Source organism: Gorilla gorilla, chromosome 23 (assembly GCF_029281585.2).
Source record: "Gorilla gorilla gorilla isolate KB3781 chromosome 23, NHGRI_mGorGor1-v2.1_pri, whole genome shotgun sequence".
In the NCBI taxonomy this organism is placed as follows: domain Eukaryota; kingdom Metazoa; phylum Chordata; class Mammalia; order Primates; family Hominidae; genus Gorilla; species Gorilla gorilla.
The window spans coordinates 26,223,267-26,235,950 of record NC_086018.1 but is presented as its reverse complement, the minus strand read 5'-3'; the positions used below and the strand labels follow the sequence as shown (position 1 = coordinate 26,235,950).

General features: G+C 38.8%; 1 protein-coding gene across 8 annotated transcripts in view; it reads left to right on the top strand.

Moving 5' to 3' along the window:
• TTC28 (tetratricopeptide repeat domain 28) overlaps positions 1-12,684 on the top strand; it is a 718,078-nt gene that overhangs the window by 475,766 nt on the left and 229,628 nt on the right. The gene's annotated exons all lie outside the window — the stretch shown is intronic.

The window sequence follows — 12,684 nt, the reverse complement described above, 5'->3', positions numbered from 1 at the left end:
CATTTCATTCATTTGCTCTTCCATCACTGATACCCTTTCTTCCACTTGATTGAGTTGGCTGCTGAAGCTTGTGTATGTGTCACGTAGTTCTCATGCCATGGTTTTCAGCTCCATCAGGTCATTTAAGGTCTTCTCTACACTGTTTGTTCTAGTTAGCCATTCGTCCAATCTTTTCTCAAGGTTTTTAGCTTCTTTTCTTCGAACATCCTCCTTTAGTTCAGAGAAGTTTGTTATTACTGATCATCTGAAGCCTACTTCTGTCTATTTGTCAAAGTCATTCTCCGTCCAGCTGTGTTCCGTTGCTGGCGAGAAGCTGCATTCCTTTGGTGGAGAAGAGGCACTCTGATTTTTAGAATTTTCAGCTTTTCTGCTCTGGTGTCTCCGCATCTTTGTGGTTTTATCTACCTTTGGTCTTTGGTGATGGTGACATATAGATGGGGTTTTGGTGTGGATGTTCTTTCTGTTTGTTAGTTTGCCTTCTAACACTGAGGACCCTAACCTGCAGGTCTGTTGGAGTTTGCTGGAGGTTCACTGCAGACCCTGTTTGCCTGGGTATCTCCATTGGAGGCTGCCGAACAGCAAATATTGCAGAACAGCAAATGTTGTTGCGTGATCCTTCCTCTGGAAGCTTCGTCTCAGAGGGCCACCTGTCTGTATGAGATGTCAGTCGGCCCCTACTGGGAGGTGTCTCCCAGTTAGACTACTCAGGGGTTAGGAACCCACTTGAGGAGGCAGTCTGTGTGTTTTCAGATCTGAAACTCTGTGCTGAGAGAACCACTACTCTCTTTAAAGTGTCAGACAGGGACGTTTAAGTCTGCAGAAGTTTCTGCTGCCTTTTGTTCAGCTATGCCCTGCTCCCCAGAGGTGGAGTCTGCAGAGGCAGGCAGGCCTCCTTGAGTTGCGATGGGCTCCACCCAGTTCGAGCTTCTGGGCAGCTTTGTTTACCTACTCAAGACTCAGCAATGGCAGATGCCCCTCCCCCAGCCTCGCTGCTGCCTTGCAGTTCAATCTCAGACTGCTGTGCTAGCAGTGAGCGAGGCTCAGTGGACGTGGGACCCTCTGATCCAGGCGCAGGATATCATCTCCTTGTGTGCCATTTGCTAAGACTGTTGGAAAAGCGCAGTATTAGGGTGGGAATGTCCCGATTTTCCAGGTACGGTCTGTCACGGCTTCCCGTGGCTAGGAAAGGGAATTCCCTGACCCCTTGCGCTTCTTGGGTGAGGCGATGCCCCGCCCTGCTTTGGCTCACACTCTGTGGGTTGCACCCACTGTCCAACAAGCCCCAGTCCAACAACCTCAGTTGGAAATGCAGAAATCACCCATCTTCTGTGTCGCTCATGCTGGTAGCTGTAGACTGGAGCTGTTCCTATTCTGCCATCCCAGTCTTCTCTTTTATAGCTAAGGAGACTGAAGTGCAGAGAAGTACAACCAGTTATCTAATGTCTCTGAGCTAGTTTAGTGGTAGGTGATCTATAGAGTATGAAAATTTGAAACTATGAGAACAATGGCCTTTTGTTGTATGCTAAGGCTGTTTGCAGGGCTGTATGTTTGAAAAACCTTTTAATTCAGCTGACCTGTTTTTAGTCAGTGGTTTTCAAGTAATTTTCTCTGGCAGATCCCAGATGATTCCAATGAGCAGTTGCTCTTCTGAATGATTCGAGATTGACCCTCTAATATGTAGAGAATAAGCAACTTCAGCCTAAAATCTGAGCACAGAATTTTCTGACAGACTTCTTCCCAGAGGCCGAAATTGGTTTCAGATCTATCATTTCTCAGAGTCAGTTCCAGGTGTTGACCACAACTTTTCTTCATCTTTGAAGGTTTGGAAAAAATATATGCACATATATATATAGTTAAAATACTATATTTTGGAAGGCCATGGATTGTGATAGCTTGAATTCATAGCATAGTAATTTATATAGGAGCAAAAGGCAAGTTATCATTGTATGAGTGAGGACTATAGCTATGACTGGTAAGCCATAGGGTAGATATGGTCATATGTGAATGTTAGGCCATTTTTATTCCTAGATTCCCAGATCTTTGAACTTCCTTGTTTTCTGGCTCACGTCAGGAAAAGGTTAGAAACTGTTGAGACTTAGAGCTAGGGCTTGAACCTGGTTCTTTTGATTCTTCTGGAGTGGTGCTGTTTTCACCAACCCACCCTGTAAGTTTATAGCTATTCTAGGAGTCTCTGCCATTTATCTTCTTTTAGTTGCATACTATATGGATGAAGAGACTAATGCAGTGTAGAGTTTTACCAGGGCTGGTGAAGTGTGATAATGAGGTCTGAACCACAGCAAGGCACCATTAGGCTTGACTAATACTAGGTTACTTTGCCTTTAGTCATTACGAAATTAGGGTTTGTGTATTTAGTGTGTGCTTCCTGGGGAAACCTATGTGTCCTTTATTCATTCAGCAAGTATTCAAGCACCTTGCAGCATTTTGGGCAGGTTACAAAATGGTGGGAAGAGATTACACGCATACTTAAAAGCATATACCTACTATAGGTTCTGGGTTTAGTGATCATAGGTATAGGACTTGTAGAAACGAGGTAGCTGCACAGAGTAGTTATAGATGCAGCATATAGTTTTTCTTGCCCCTTGCCCACAGGGTACACAGCTTCTTGAGACAAACCTCATGCGAGTCAAGTTCTGCCATATTGAGTACCTGATACTCCACACCCTTTTTAGGATTTTTTATCACCGTTTCTGAAGAGCTTAACATTTACAGTCTATGTGATTCATTTAAGTACATGTTTATAAACATGGGGCTCTCCTGGATCCTCTACCAGGATCAGTGTGAGCAAGGCCAAATCCTCCCTGAAGGAGAGAAAATAGAGACCATTCCCACGTGTCCCTGGATCATCTCTCTGCGTTAGCTCTCCAGTGTCTCTAAAGCCCATCCTTTGATGCTGATTTTGATGGTTCTAATATTGAGTTTAGAAAAATCTTTTTCTTCTGTACGCTTACTATGTTCTGGGTACTCCATTATGGGTTTACGTAGTTAAGAAACTGTAAGAGTCAGATATTGTTGGCCTCATTTTATAGCCCAAATAAACTGAGACCCGGAAGGATAAGTAACTTGTCAGAGGTCATTCATATTAAATAGTAGAGCCATGATTCATTTCTACATCTTTCTAATTCCAAAGGTGGCCCCTTGCCCTTTTTATTCTGCCATGTAGCCAAGCATAGTGTTTTTGGGTCAGTGTTTTTCAAATCTTTTTATGTTCCTCTAGTGGAACGCTTGTAGTGATTTTTAGGATAAATTAACCCAGAATGATATCACAGCTATAAAGAACTATTTATTGAAGGCCTGTTTTTTTGTGCTTTTTTTTTTTTTTCATCTGCTTAGCCCCCTTGAAATCAAGTGGCATTCTTTTTGAAGGGCTTAGTGGCTTGTCAGTTATTTGCACTCAGTAAAGGGTACTATATTCAATTTGTAGATAACCTTGGTGATAGATAATCCTCAGCTGGGACAATCTAAATGTCATTTACATTTGAGGGATCATCCCAAATTTACCTTCCTAATAACATTTTATATTATCCTGTGTTTAAATGTTGGAATGAATTACTTGTCCTGACTAGTCTCTCTTGTCCTTCGAGTTTTATTGTCTTTGCCACCTCCTACCCCCACCCGATTCCGTCCGGAGTAGGTACGGACTTCTCCCCATTATCTGTAACAACGTGAGTCAGTTGCACTTAAATTACTTTTGAATGGCTTTCTTTCTATAATGCTGAGTAAAGTACTAATGAGGATGGCAGCTAGAATATAGTGTGGCTCCTAGAGTAGAAATACATGTTTTCTTTTCCTGGCCTCCCATAGCCAAAATTCAGTGACTTTTCAAACCCCTAATGAGAGGACCCATTTCTTTTGTTCATGAAACCCTAGTGCTAGTCAAGGCAAAATGTAGCTCCTAGTTCTTAAATGATTTAACAGATAAAATACTAATCAGAGCTCATCTACTACAAGGGACATACTAACCAGATTTGTATATCAGCAAAGTAGGCTAACCTTTCCTTTATAGCCTAATGTCTGAGCAACGTGATAAACTAGGTTCTCTTGAACTGGCTCTGGACACTTAACTGCTTCTTGGGCTAGCACAAATACTGTAATTAGCATCTAATGTTATTATAGTTGAAAGATGATTAGAAAGTGGACATATTTCGTCATTTCTCCACAGAATTAAACAGAAGATCGGGAGGTGTGTAGGACCATAACTTGTGTCAGAGCCCATAGTGAATGAATATTTTATAAGAAGAAATTCGAGGGGGCCAGAGCATTTGTTAACCACAACCTTCTTAAGTTTCTCCCTTCTTCCTTTAAATGCATACATTTATCATCACTTACCAGTCTGTGATCATTGGCTGTTGTATTTTAATTAGCAATTACTGCAGAGTATCTCACAGCTGACCCAATGCATAATTAGAATAATCATGGGAGTAGACTTTGCAAGCTGGCTTCCTGGGGACTTGGGCAGAATTTTAATGTTTTGCTTTAGCTGCTAGGACTCTAACCTCTGCCTTTCCCAATTTTCAATAATGTCTCCTTTTTTTTTTTTTTTTTTTTGACACCCCTTGGCTACATAGGGTTTTGTGCAGCCGGGGCCTGTAATAAGCCTTTTCTGTTCATCAGATACTTAAACCTTAGTGTGAATCAGTTGTGGAGGGGTGGTGGAAATCAATGTTATTTCATGAAAATCAATGTGCTACTTCTTCCAGGGTATTATTTTTATTTAAGTCTGATCTCTAATGGTGAAATAAATGTGGCTCGTAAAAGGAATTCATGGACGGGGAAAGGAAAAGGTTTGTGTTTATGTGGGCTCCTTCCCCTATCTGAGAAATCATACCTTCATTTCAGAGTTGGCCCTGCTTTCAGAAATTTAATTTATATATATTTATCCCATCAAATGTTTAATTCTGTTGTTCATTTTACATCATCATTGAAAACTCTCATTTAATTCATACTAGCCAAATAGGTCAATCATTCACCAGTCTGACATTTTTCTATGTTAATCTCATTTCACTCAGTCCTTTGGAAACCACTAGATGAAAGTGTCATTTTATTAAAATTTCATATCAACTTGACCCTGGAGTATGGGCAGTTGGCAGAATTATCATCAGGTGTAAATTGTAGTCTGGGCTTCAGGTGCCCATGATCTTTTTTGGTTTGGTCATGTGTATTAATGACTGTGCTGCACCACCTTTAACAGAGGCTCTGAGAAAAATAGGCCATAGAAATTTGAGGATATTTATAAGGAAAAAATGTCTAACTATACTATGGAGAAGTAAATGAGGTTGAATGGAGTCATTTCTCTCTCCCTCTCTCCCCACGTCTCAGTGTGTGTGTGTGTTGTGTTAAAACAAAAGAGCATCTCTTTATCTTCACTGTATTCATCTAAAAGGTTTAGGCTATTTTTATTCCCTGTTTCAGTCTAAGAGGGAGTAAAGAAACATGAAAACACTATAGGTAATATTTCATAAGGACCATTATGATGGAGATAAGGCTGATAGTGAGTTGGTTGTATGCTCCTCTGCTAAGATCGTATTTTACCTGAAACATATATGAGATTTTGGCATTTGGTCCAAAAATCAAGAGACTAGATAAATAATAAGCAGCTTTAAGACAAGGATAGGGAAAATGCAAGTAATAAAGTATATTTACTGCTACCAGGAGTCCTCATCATTTAGACATTTAATTTTCTTTGAATGAAAGCATAGATACATGGCTGTGTTTCTCTAGTGTTCCCTGTAGTGTCTAACATTTATGAGTATTTAATACATTTTTATCATAATTAATATCCCAAATGGATTGGGATTTTCTCTGGGGGATGGTATAACTGGAGGCTTAGGAATCTGTGGCAAAGATTAAGTGTTTTTTTAATGAATTACTGTTTGGCTGTGTGTGAGGGCATCCTGATTTACTTAATCATTATGTTCCTTGTGTGGCAGGGTAGTCTTTCACAGAGTGATGAGAGTCAGGCTACTGTTTATGGTATTAGACACATGGTGTGGAAAGAGCATAGGCCTCAGAGTTAGATGGAGCTGGATTTGAATTACAGTTCCAGTGCAATCTGGAAAATGTGGACAATTTCACTTTTCTTGCAGGATTAATATGAGAATAGAACGACTGCATGTAAAGGACAAGGCAGGACAGTCTCCTGATAAAGATAGCTATTACTATTACCCTTTAGACAGAGATATTGAATGTATGTGACCACTAAAATAAGCAGGTTGCCCTACTCTCTGTGTCAGTGATGGTTTGCATATTGGCTGATATCCTATCACAGTGTATTAATTCCTAATAGTTGTTGAGTTCAGTTCTAAGTGCCTAGAAGAGGAGAGAGTGGGATGTCTTTGTCTGGGGAAGCTTGCGGTTTAATCCGGGATACATAGGGATAAACTATTTGCTGAAGTCTGTGCAACAGACACATGCTTTGGCGTTCAGAAGAGAGAGAGTGCCCCTGTGGGAAGGGGAAGTCAGGATGGATTTTATGAAAAAGTTTACACTTGAGAGGAATCATGAAGAATGGGTGAAGTTTTGACAGGCAGAGGTAGGTATAAGGAGTGGGACCAAGGTATTAACAATAAGGCAATGAATAAACATATTTTCTTTTGCTTTTTTGTGTTTTCGTTTTTAACATAACAATAACATAATCAAAAGACCTTTTGGAAGGCACAACATCAGTCTCCTTGTGATGAGTGAGGCAGAGATAACATAAACAGTGGTGCTTCTGCTGGTGTCATTCCTGAGCCTGAGTTTAGCATTTTTATTGAAAATTAAGATGAACACTTAATAAATTTATGGATAACAAAATTGTACTGAGATGGTGTTAATCCACAGAGGCAGGTGGGTGGGAGTGGTTGGGGGTGGAGAATACAGTTAAGCTTTAAAAAATCTTCTGCACGTTAGACTCCTGATCACAGGGATATAGAATGGCATTCAGTAGAAATCTAAGAATTGGTAGTTTAATTCTGCTGTGAAAATAAATAAGCCAAGCCCAGCTGGATAGGGGAGTTCATAAAAATTCACAAAGACTTGACCCAATGGAAATTATCACACTTCCTTTTATATGAGCACAGTCAGGCACTGGGGACCTTAGGGCCATTGTAAGACTTAATTTCCTGAACAAATATGAAGAACATTTACAGGTTACAATAAAAATAGCTACCATTTTTTGAGTGTGTACTATTTTATGTGACAAATAATAGTTACCATTTATTGAATATTTGTGGCAGGCCTGAAGATAGGTACTATCTTCTACTTCTCAATAGCCTTGCAAGGTAGGTCCTTACCCCTATTTTACAAATCAAGAAACAAGCTCCAGAAGATTCAGTGACTTGCTTGAGGGCCTACATGAAAAAGCCACAATTTCTGACTGACTCTAAAGTCCATGTTTGCCTCACTTTACCATGTTTTTTTCCACTAAAAAAATTTAATATGCGCAAATAAGCATAGAAAACCATATCTACAGAAGGATGTATACAGTATGTTATTATTTATATAAAATTGGAAAACAAAACTATCCATTTTTATGTATTCATACTATACAATAATCGTGTCAAATGTTCATAAAAGTGGTAAACATCCAATTTAGCTTTCTGGCCACTCTGTAAAGGGAAGGAAGGGATAAACTGTATCCATAGTGTTGATTTTTCTTTAAAAAAAAGAAGAGAAAATTTGAGACAAATGTGGAAGAATGTTAAAATTTGTTAAAGCTGGGTTATGGGTATTTTATGTTATTTTTTATACTTTCTCTGTTTGAGACATTCAAAAGATGAAAAACAAAACCAGGCCTAAATTACCAGATAGAAAGCTTTGGTGGCATTTGCATTGGAAGGAGGGAAGAGCTAGACAGTGCGTGCACCTCTAAGGTCTCTCTAGGCCAGCTGTAAAATTCTGTGGTTTTCTGATGACCAAGGTCCCTGCTAGTTTGACATCTTTATAGCTTTATAAATCTAAGATACAGAATGATGATTCAAAGAAAATTCTTCTACCTATTCTTGTTTCTCTTTTTTTTTTTTTGAGACAGGGTCTCGCTGTTGTTCCCCAGGCTGGAGTGCAGTGGTGTGATCTTGGCTCACTGCAACCTTTGTCTCCCCGGTTCAAGCGATTCTCCTGCCTCAGCCTCCTGAATAGCTGAGATCACAGGCTCCTGCTGCCATGCCTTGCTAATTTTTGTATTTTTAGTAGAGACAGGGTTTCACCATGTTGGCCAGGCTGGTCTCAAACTCCTGACCTCAAGTGATCCTCCTGCCTTGGCCTCCCAAAGTGCTGTGATTACAGGTGTGAGCCACTGCACCCGGCCTTGTTTCTGTTGTTTTTAAGCTGTTGAATAAAAGCATGATTTTGAAGTTTCTGAATCTACTCAAACGCAGTACGATATTTTGAAAAGAACCTGGGCTCTGAAGTTAGACTGACTGAGATTTGAATCTCAGCCTTGCCACTTGATACCCTGAGACTGAGAACAAGTTACTAAACCTCTCTGAGCCTCTGCTGCTTCTGTGAAATGAGGATAAGACTACTTCCTAAGATTGTTGTGGCAGTTAAAGATGACCTGTAAAGAGTGAAGCATATGATGGGTACTCATAGTAGGCTATTTCATTTGGCTTCTGAAGCTCTGTACAAATATTAATTTCATTCAGTTCTATGTCCTAAATATTCCTCGTCTGTTCACAGCTCTGTATTCCCAGGGCCATCACCCCTGTTCAGGCTGTGTTCTTCTCTTTCACCTAGTCCTCATAAATGGCCTCTTAACTGATCTCTCTTTGTGTTCACACTGGCTCCCCTCTTTTTTTTTTTTTTTTTTTTGCTTTCTGTAATCAGATCTTTCACAAACCCAAATTAGACCATACTCTTTTTTCCTTGCTTATTTCAGTCTTTTATATTCCCTTTTGAGAACTCCCCTGGCTGTTGCTGCCATCCTCTCTCATTTTCTTTCTCACCACTGTTACTGCAACTGAAGTTGCATTTCATGCCTCACCTATACTGAATTTCCTTAGTAACTTGAAAGTTCCATATGCTCTCTTATCTCTTGCTTCTTGTCCTTCTTCCCCTTCACCTTGCTCTAAGTATCCTTTCTAATTCTTACTGATTCTTCAGGTTTCATTTTAAATCTCAGTTTCTCTGATAAGCCTTCCTTGACACCCTAAGAAGGTTAAGTCTTCTTGCTGTGTTTTGACCTCAGCTGCCCTTCTCCAGTCTTCATCAAACTTGTATTGTAATTTCGTGTTTGAAGTCTGTGCTCTACTCTCGCCCTGCACATTTAATGAAAACAGAGTGCATCATGGTCACTTATATCTGCAGCCTAACTGGCAGATCATAGATGCTCAGTACACGTTGGTTTGGTTGAGTGAATGAATGAATGAATGAATTTTAAGATTGATCAAGTCCTTGTCCTATACTTTTCTCAATGTGTGTTCTTGGTTAATGACCTGATTAACCCTCAGTTTTCCAACCTCTGAAGTGAGATAACACTATCCAACTCTAATGTGTTGTGAGTTACAAGTGAGCCAGTGGACATAAACTGCCTGGCACGTAGTGAGGACTGAATGAATACTATTTTTCCTTTATAAATGGGAAAACAAGAACAATAGAGATTTCCCAAGAAATGTAAGTGTGCTTTTAAAATATAAAAACAAAAATATTACTTATTTAGATAGTAGCACACAATATAGCTTTCTGCTTATAAATCCAAGTATAGCAAGTCTTTGAGAACCTATTATCAGGGGCTTATCTCAGCAGAGGTTTATAATCCTGCTCGTACCTAGCAGTGCTCCTAGGCCATTTCTAGTGTCCCAACTTGACATTCTGTCCATTCTGCTCCTTAATTGCTAGTTGGAGAAGGTGTTCAAGACTGTATTCCACCTGTTTGTTACACATGTAATGAACATTCTCCTATGGCTCTTACGTTCTCAGTGGAGCTATCTCTCTAGCCCTCCGATTCTAAACCCCAGTTCTAAACTTTTCTTTCCCATCTATGGTGGTTGATCTCTGTAGCTAGGATTTCCAGCTGTCTTGTGGAGGGGAGCCAGGTACCAACACTATCTCTCACTCCATTTGGTCCTAATTTATTCTTTTGGGGCCATTCTTTTTAATTCAGATGTATTAAGACTAGGATTTTTTCAAAGAAAATAAAACTGTTTGAATTGTAATTAATACATGCTGTTGTAGGAAATTTGTAAAGCAAAAATCAAAAGGCAAACAAAAATGACATGTCATTTTATTTCCAATTTGTAAGCACTGTTGAGAATTTGTATTTTTTAAATCTTTGTCCTTTTCTTCAATGATAAAATTTACTGCCAGGCATGGTGGCATGCACCTGTAGTCCCAGCTACTTAGGAGGCTGAGGCAAGGAGGATTTCTTAAGCCCAGGAATTCAAGTCTGTAGTACGCTATGATCACGCCTGTGAATAGCCACTGTATTCCAGCCTGGGCAATATACTCTGTCTCTCTTTTATTTTATAAAAATAAAGTTTTATTTCTTTTTAATTTTCTGAAACAATACATATTTATAGAAAATATGTAGAGAACAACAAATGTCACCCATAGTTTCATGGCTCAAAGATAATTATTGTTAATGTTTTTATGTATTTATGACATTTTAAAAAGTAAAAATTATATAGCAAATAAATGGATAGATTCTCCTGGTAAGTTTTTAAAACTTTACAGATAAACTGAATGTACCCTTTGCCCCTCTCCCATTTTTCCTCCAGAGTAACACTTTTGTTCATTTAGTGTATATTCTTCTGAAGACAGTAAGACTTGTTAGTGGCATCTAGTGGGTAGAGGCCAGGGATGCTGCTAAACATCCTATAAGGCACAGAACTCTCCACACATCTCCTGCTACAGATAACTGTCTGGCCCAAAATGTTAATAGTGTCACTATGACAAACCCTCCTCCAGAGCTTGTTTTATGAACATACACATACATAGTGCATGCATACACACATGCACACAAATAATTTAGTGTTTGTGTGTGTATATATATATATATGTATAGGTATTACTTTTTTTGAAGAGACAGAGTCTTGCTCTGTTGCACAGGCTGGAGTACAGTGGCACAATCATGGTCAGTGAAACCTTGAACTCCTGGAATAGTTACATATATATATATATATATATATAATTTTTAATGTAAGTGGCATTATACTTTAAGTATTGTTTTGCTTCTTGCTTTTTGCATTTACCAGTATACCTTAGGGATATTTCCAATTCAGTTTATGTAGTTCTACCTTATTTCTTCTGTGCATAGTATTCCAGAATATGAGTTTTCAATATTTTAGTCAGTCAGTTCCCTTTATGGTCATTTGGGCCATTTCTTAGATTTTTAAATATCTTTGTACATGTTCCTCTGTATTTCTCTAGAGAGTGTATTTAGAAATAGAAATACTGGGTTACAAGATATTACTTCTAGAAATATGCTTTTAAAGAAAGATTTGGATTGCATTGCACATACAGTTGTATTAAACTACTCTTTTTGTTTAACATTTATGTTGTGACAGTGACAGGGACTGAACTATTGGTTTACCAAACCTGTTTTCTCTATTTTTCTGGAGTCATGAGTAGACTGTTTCCCACCCCACGTTGCAGGTACTTGTGGCCTGTGACTCAGTTCTGTACAATAGAATGTAAGTGGAAGTGATTTTTGCTGCTTCTAGACCTGGCACATAAAAGACCTCCCTGTTGTAATCATCCATGCTCTTTCCAACTGCTAGGTGGATACCAACACTACGGGTAACTTTGTAAGTTACCAAATAAATATGGCAGAGCTCCTAGCAGCTTGAGTCTCTCAATACGTGTGTGGAACCGGGCCCTATCTCCAGCCTGTTCTTCCCTGTTAATCTGGCACCACCTTGAACTGTTTCATGAACAAGAACCAAACTTTCTTTGTGTGTTAAGTGAAATTTTGGTGCTTGTTATAGCAGCTAGCACTATCTTAACTGATTGAGCATTTTTAAAATGTCATTAAATGTTTTAAAAATATTATTTTAAATAAATGTTTCATATCTCATAACATGGTTGTGCCATAATTTATTTAATCATTCTGCTATTAGTGAGCATTTAACATTTTTATAATTTTTTTCTATAATGTGACAACTTTTCTGCAAAAATCCTTATCCATCTTTCTCATTACTTTGTTTGTTTAAAAAGCAATGGCTCTCAACTGGGAAATATTTTTCCTCTGGGGCACATTTGGCAATGTCTGGAGACATTTTGATTGTCACAACTTTGAGGGGGTGTGTTACTGGCATCTATTGATTAGAGGTCAGACAGGGATGCTGCTAAACAACCTAGAAGGCACAGAATAGCCTCCCACAACCAACAATTATCTAGCCCCAAATTTCAGTAATGCCAAAGTTGAAAATTCCTGGTTTTGAATTTAGAAAGATTACCTCATCAAAAGACATTTTCAGACTTTTGATTCGTTCTGACGAGTTTGTCAGAGAAGCTTCAACAGTTTATATTTCTACCAGCAGTACATGAGAGTACCTCTATCACTCCATTTTCATCATGGTGAGATTTTTAAAATCTTTTTCACACTTGGCTGTTTGAAAGGTGAAGTGAAATCTTATTTTCCTTTATGACCCCTTAATCACTAATGAAGATGAATTTTTCCATATGTTTGATGGGTTTTTTAAATATTCTGTTAGTGAATTTTAAAAAATAAAGACAGGGTCTTGCTGT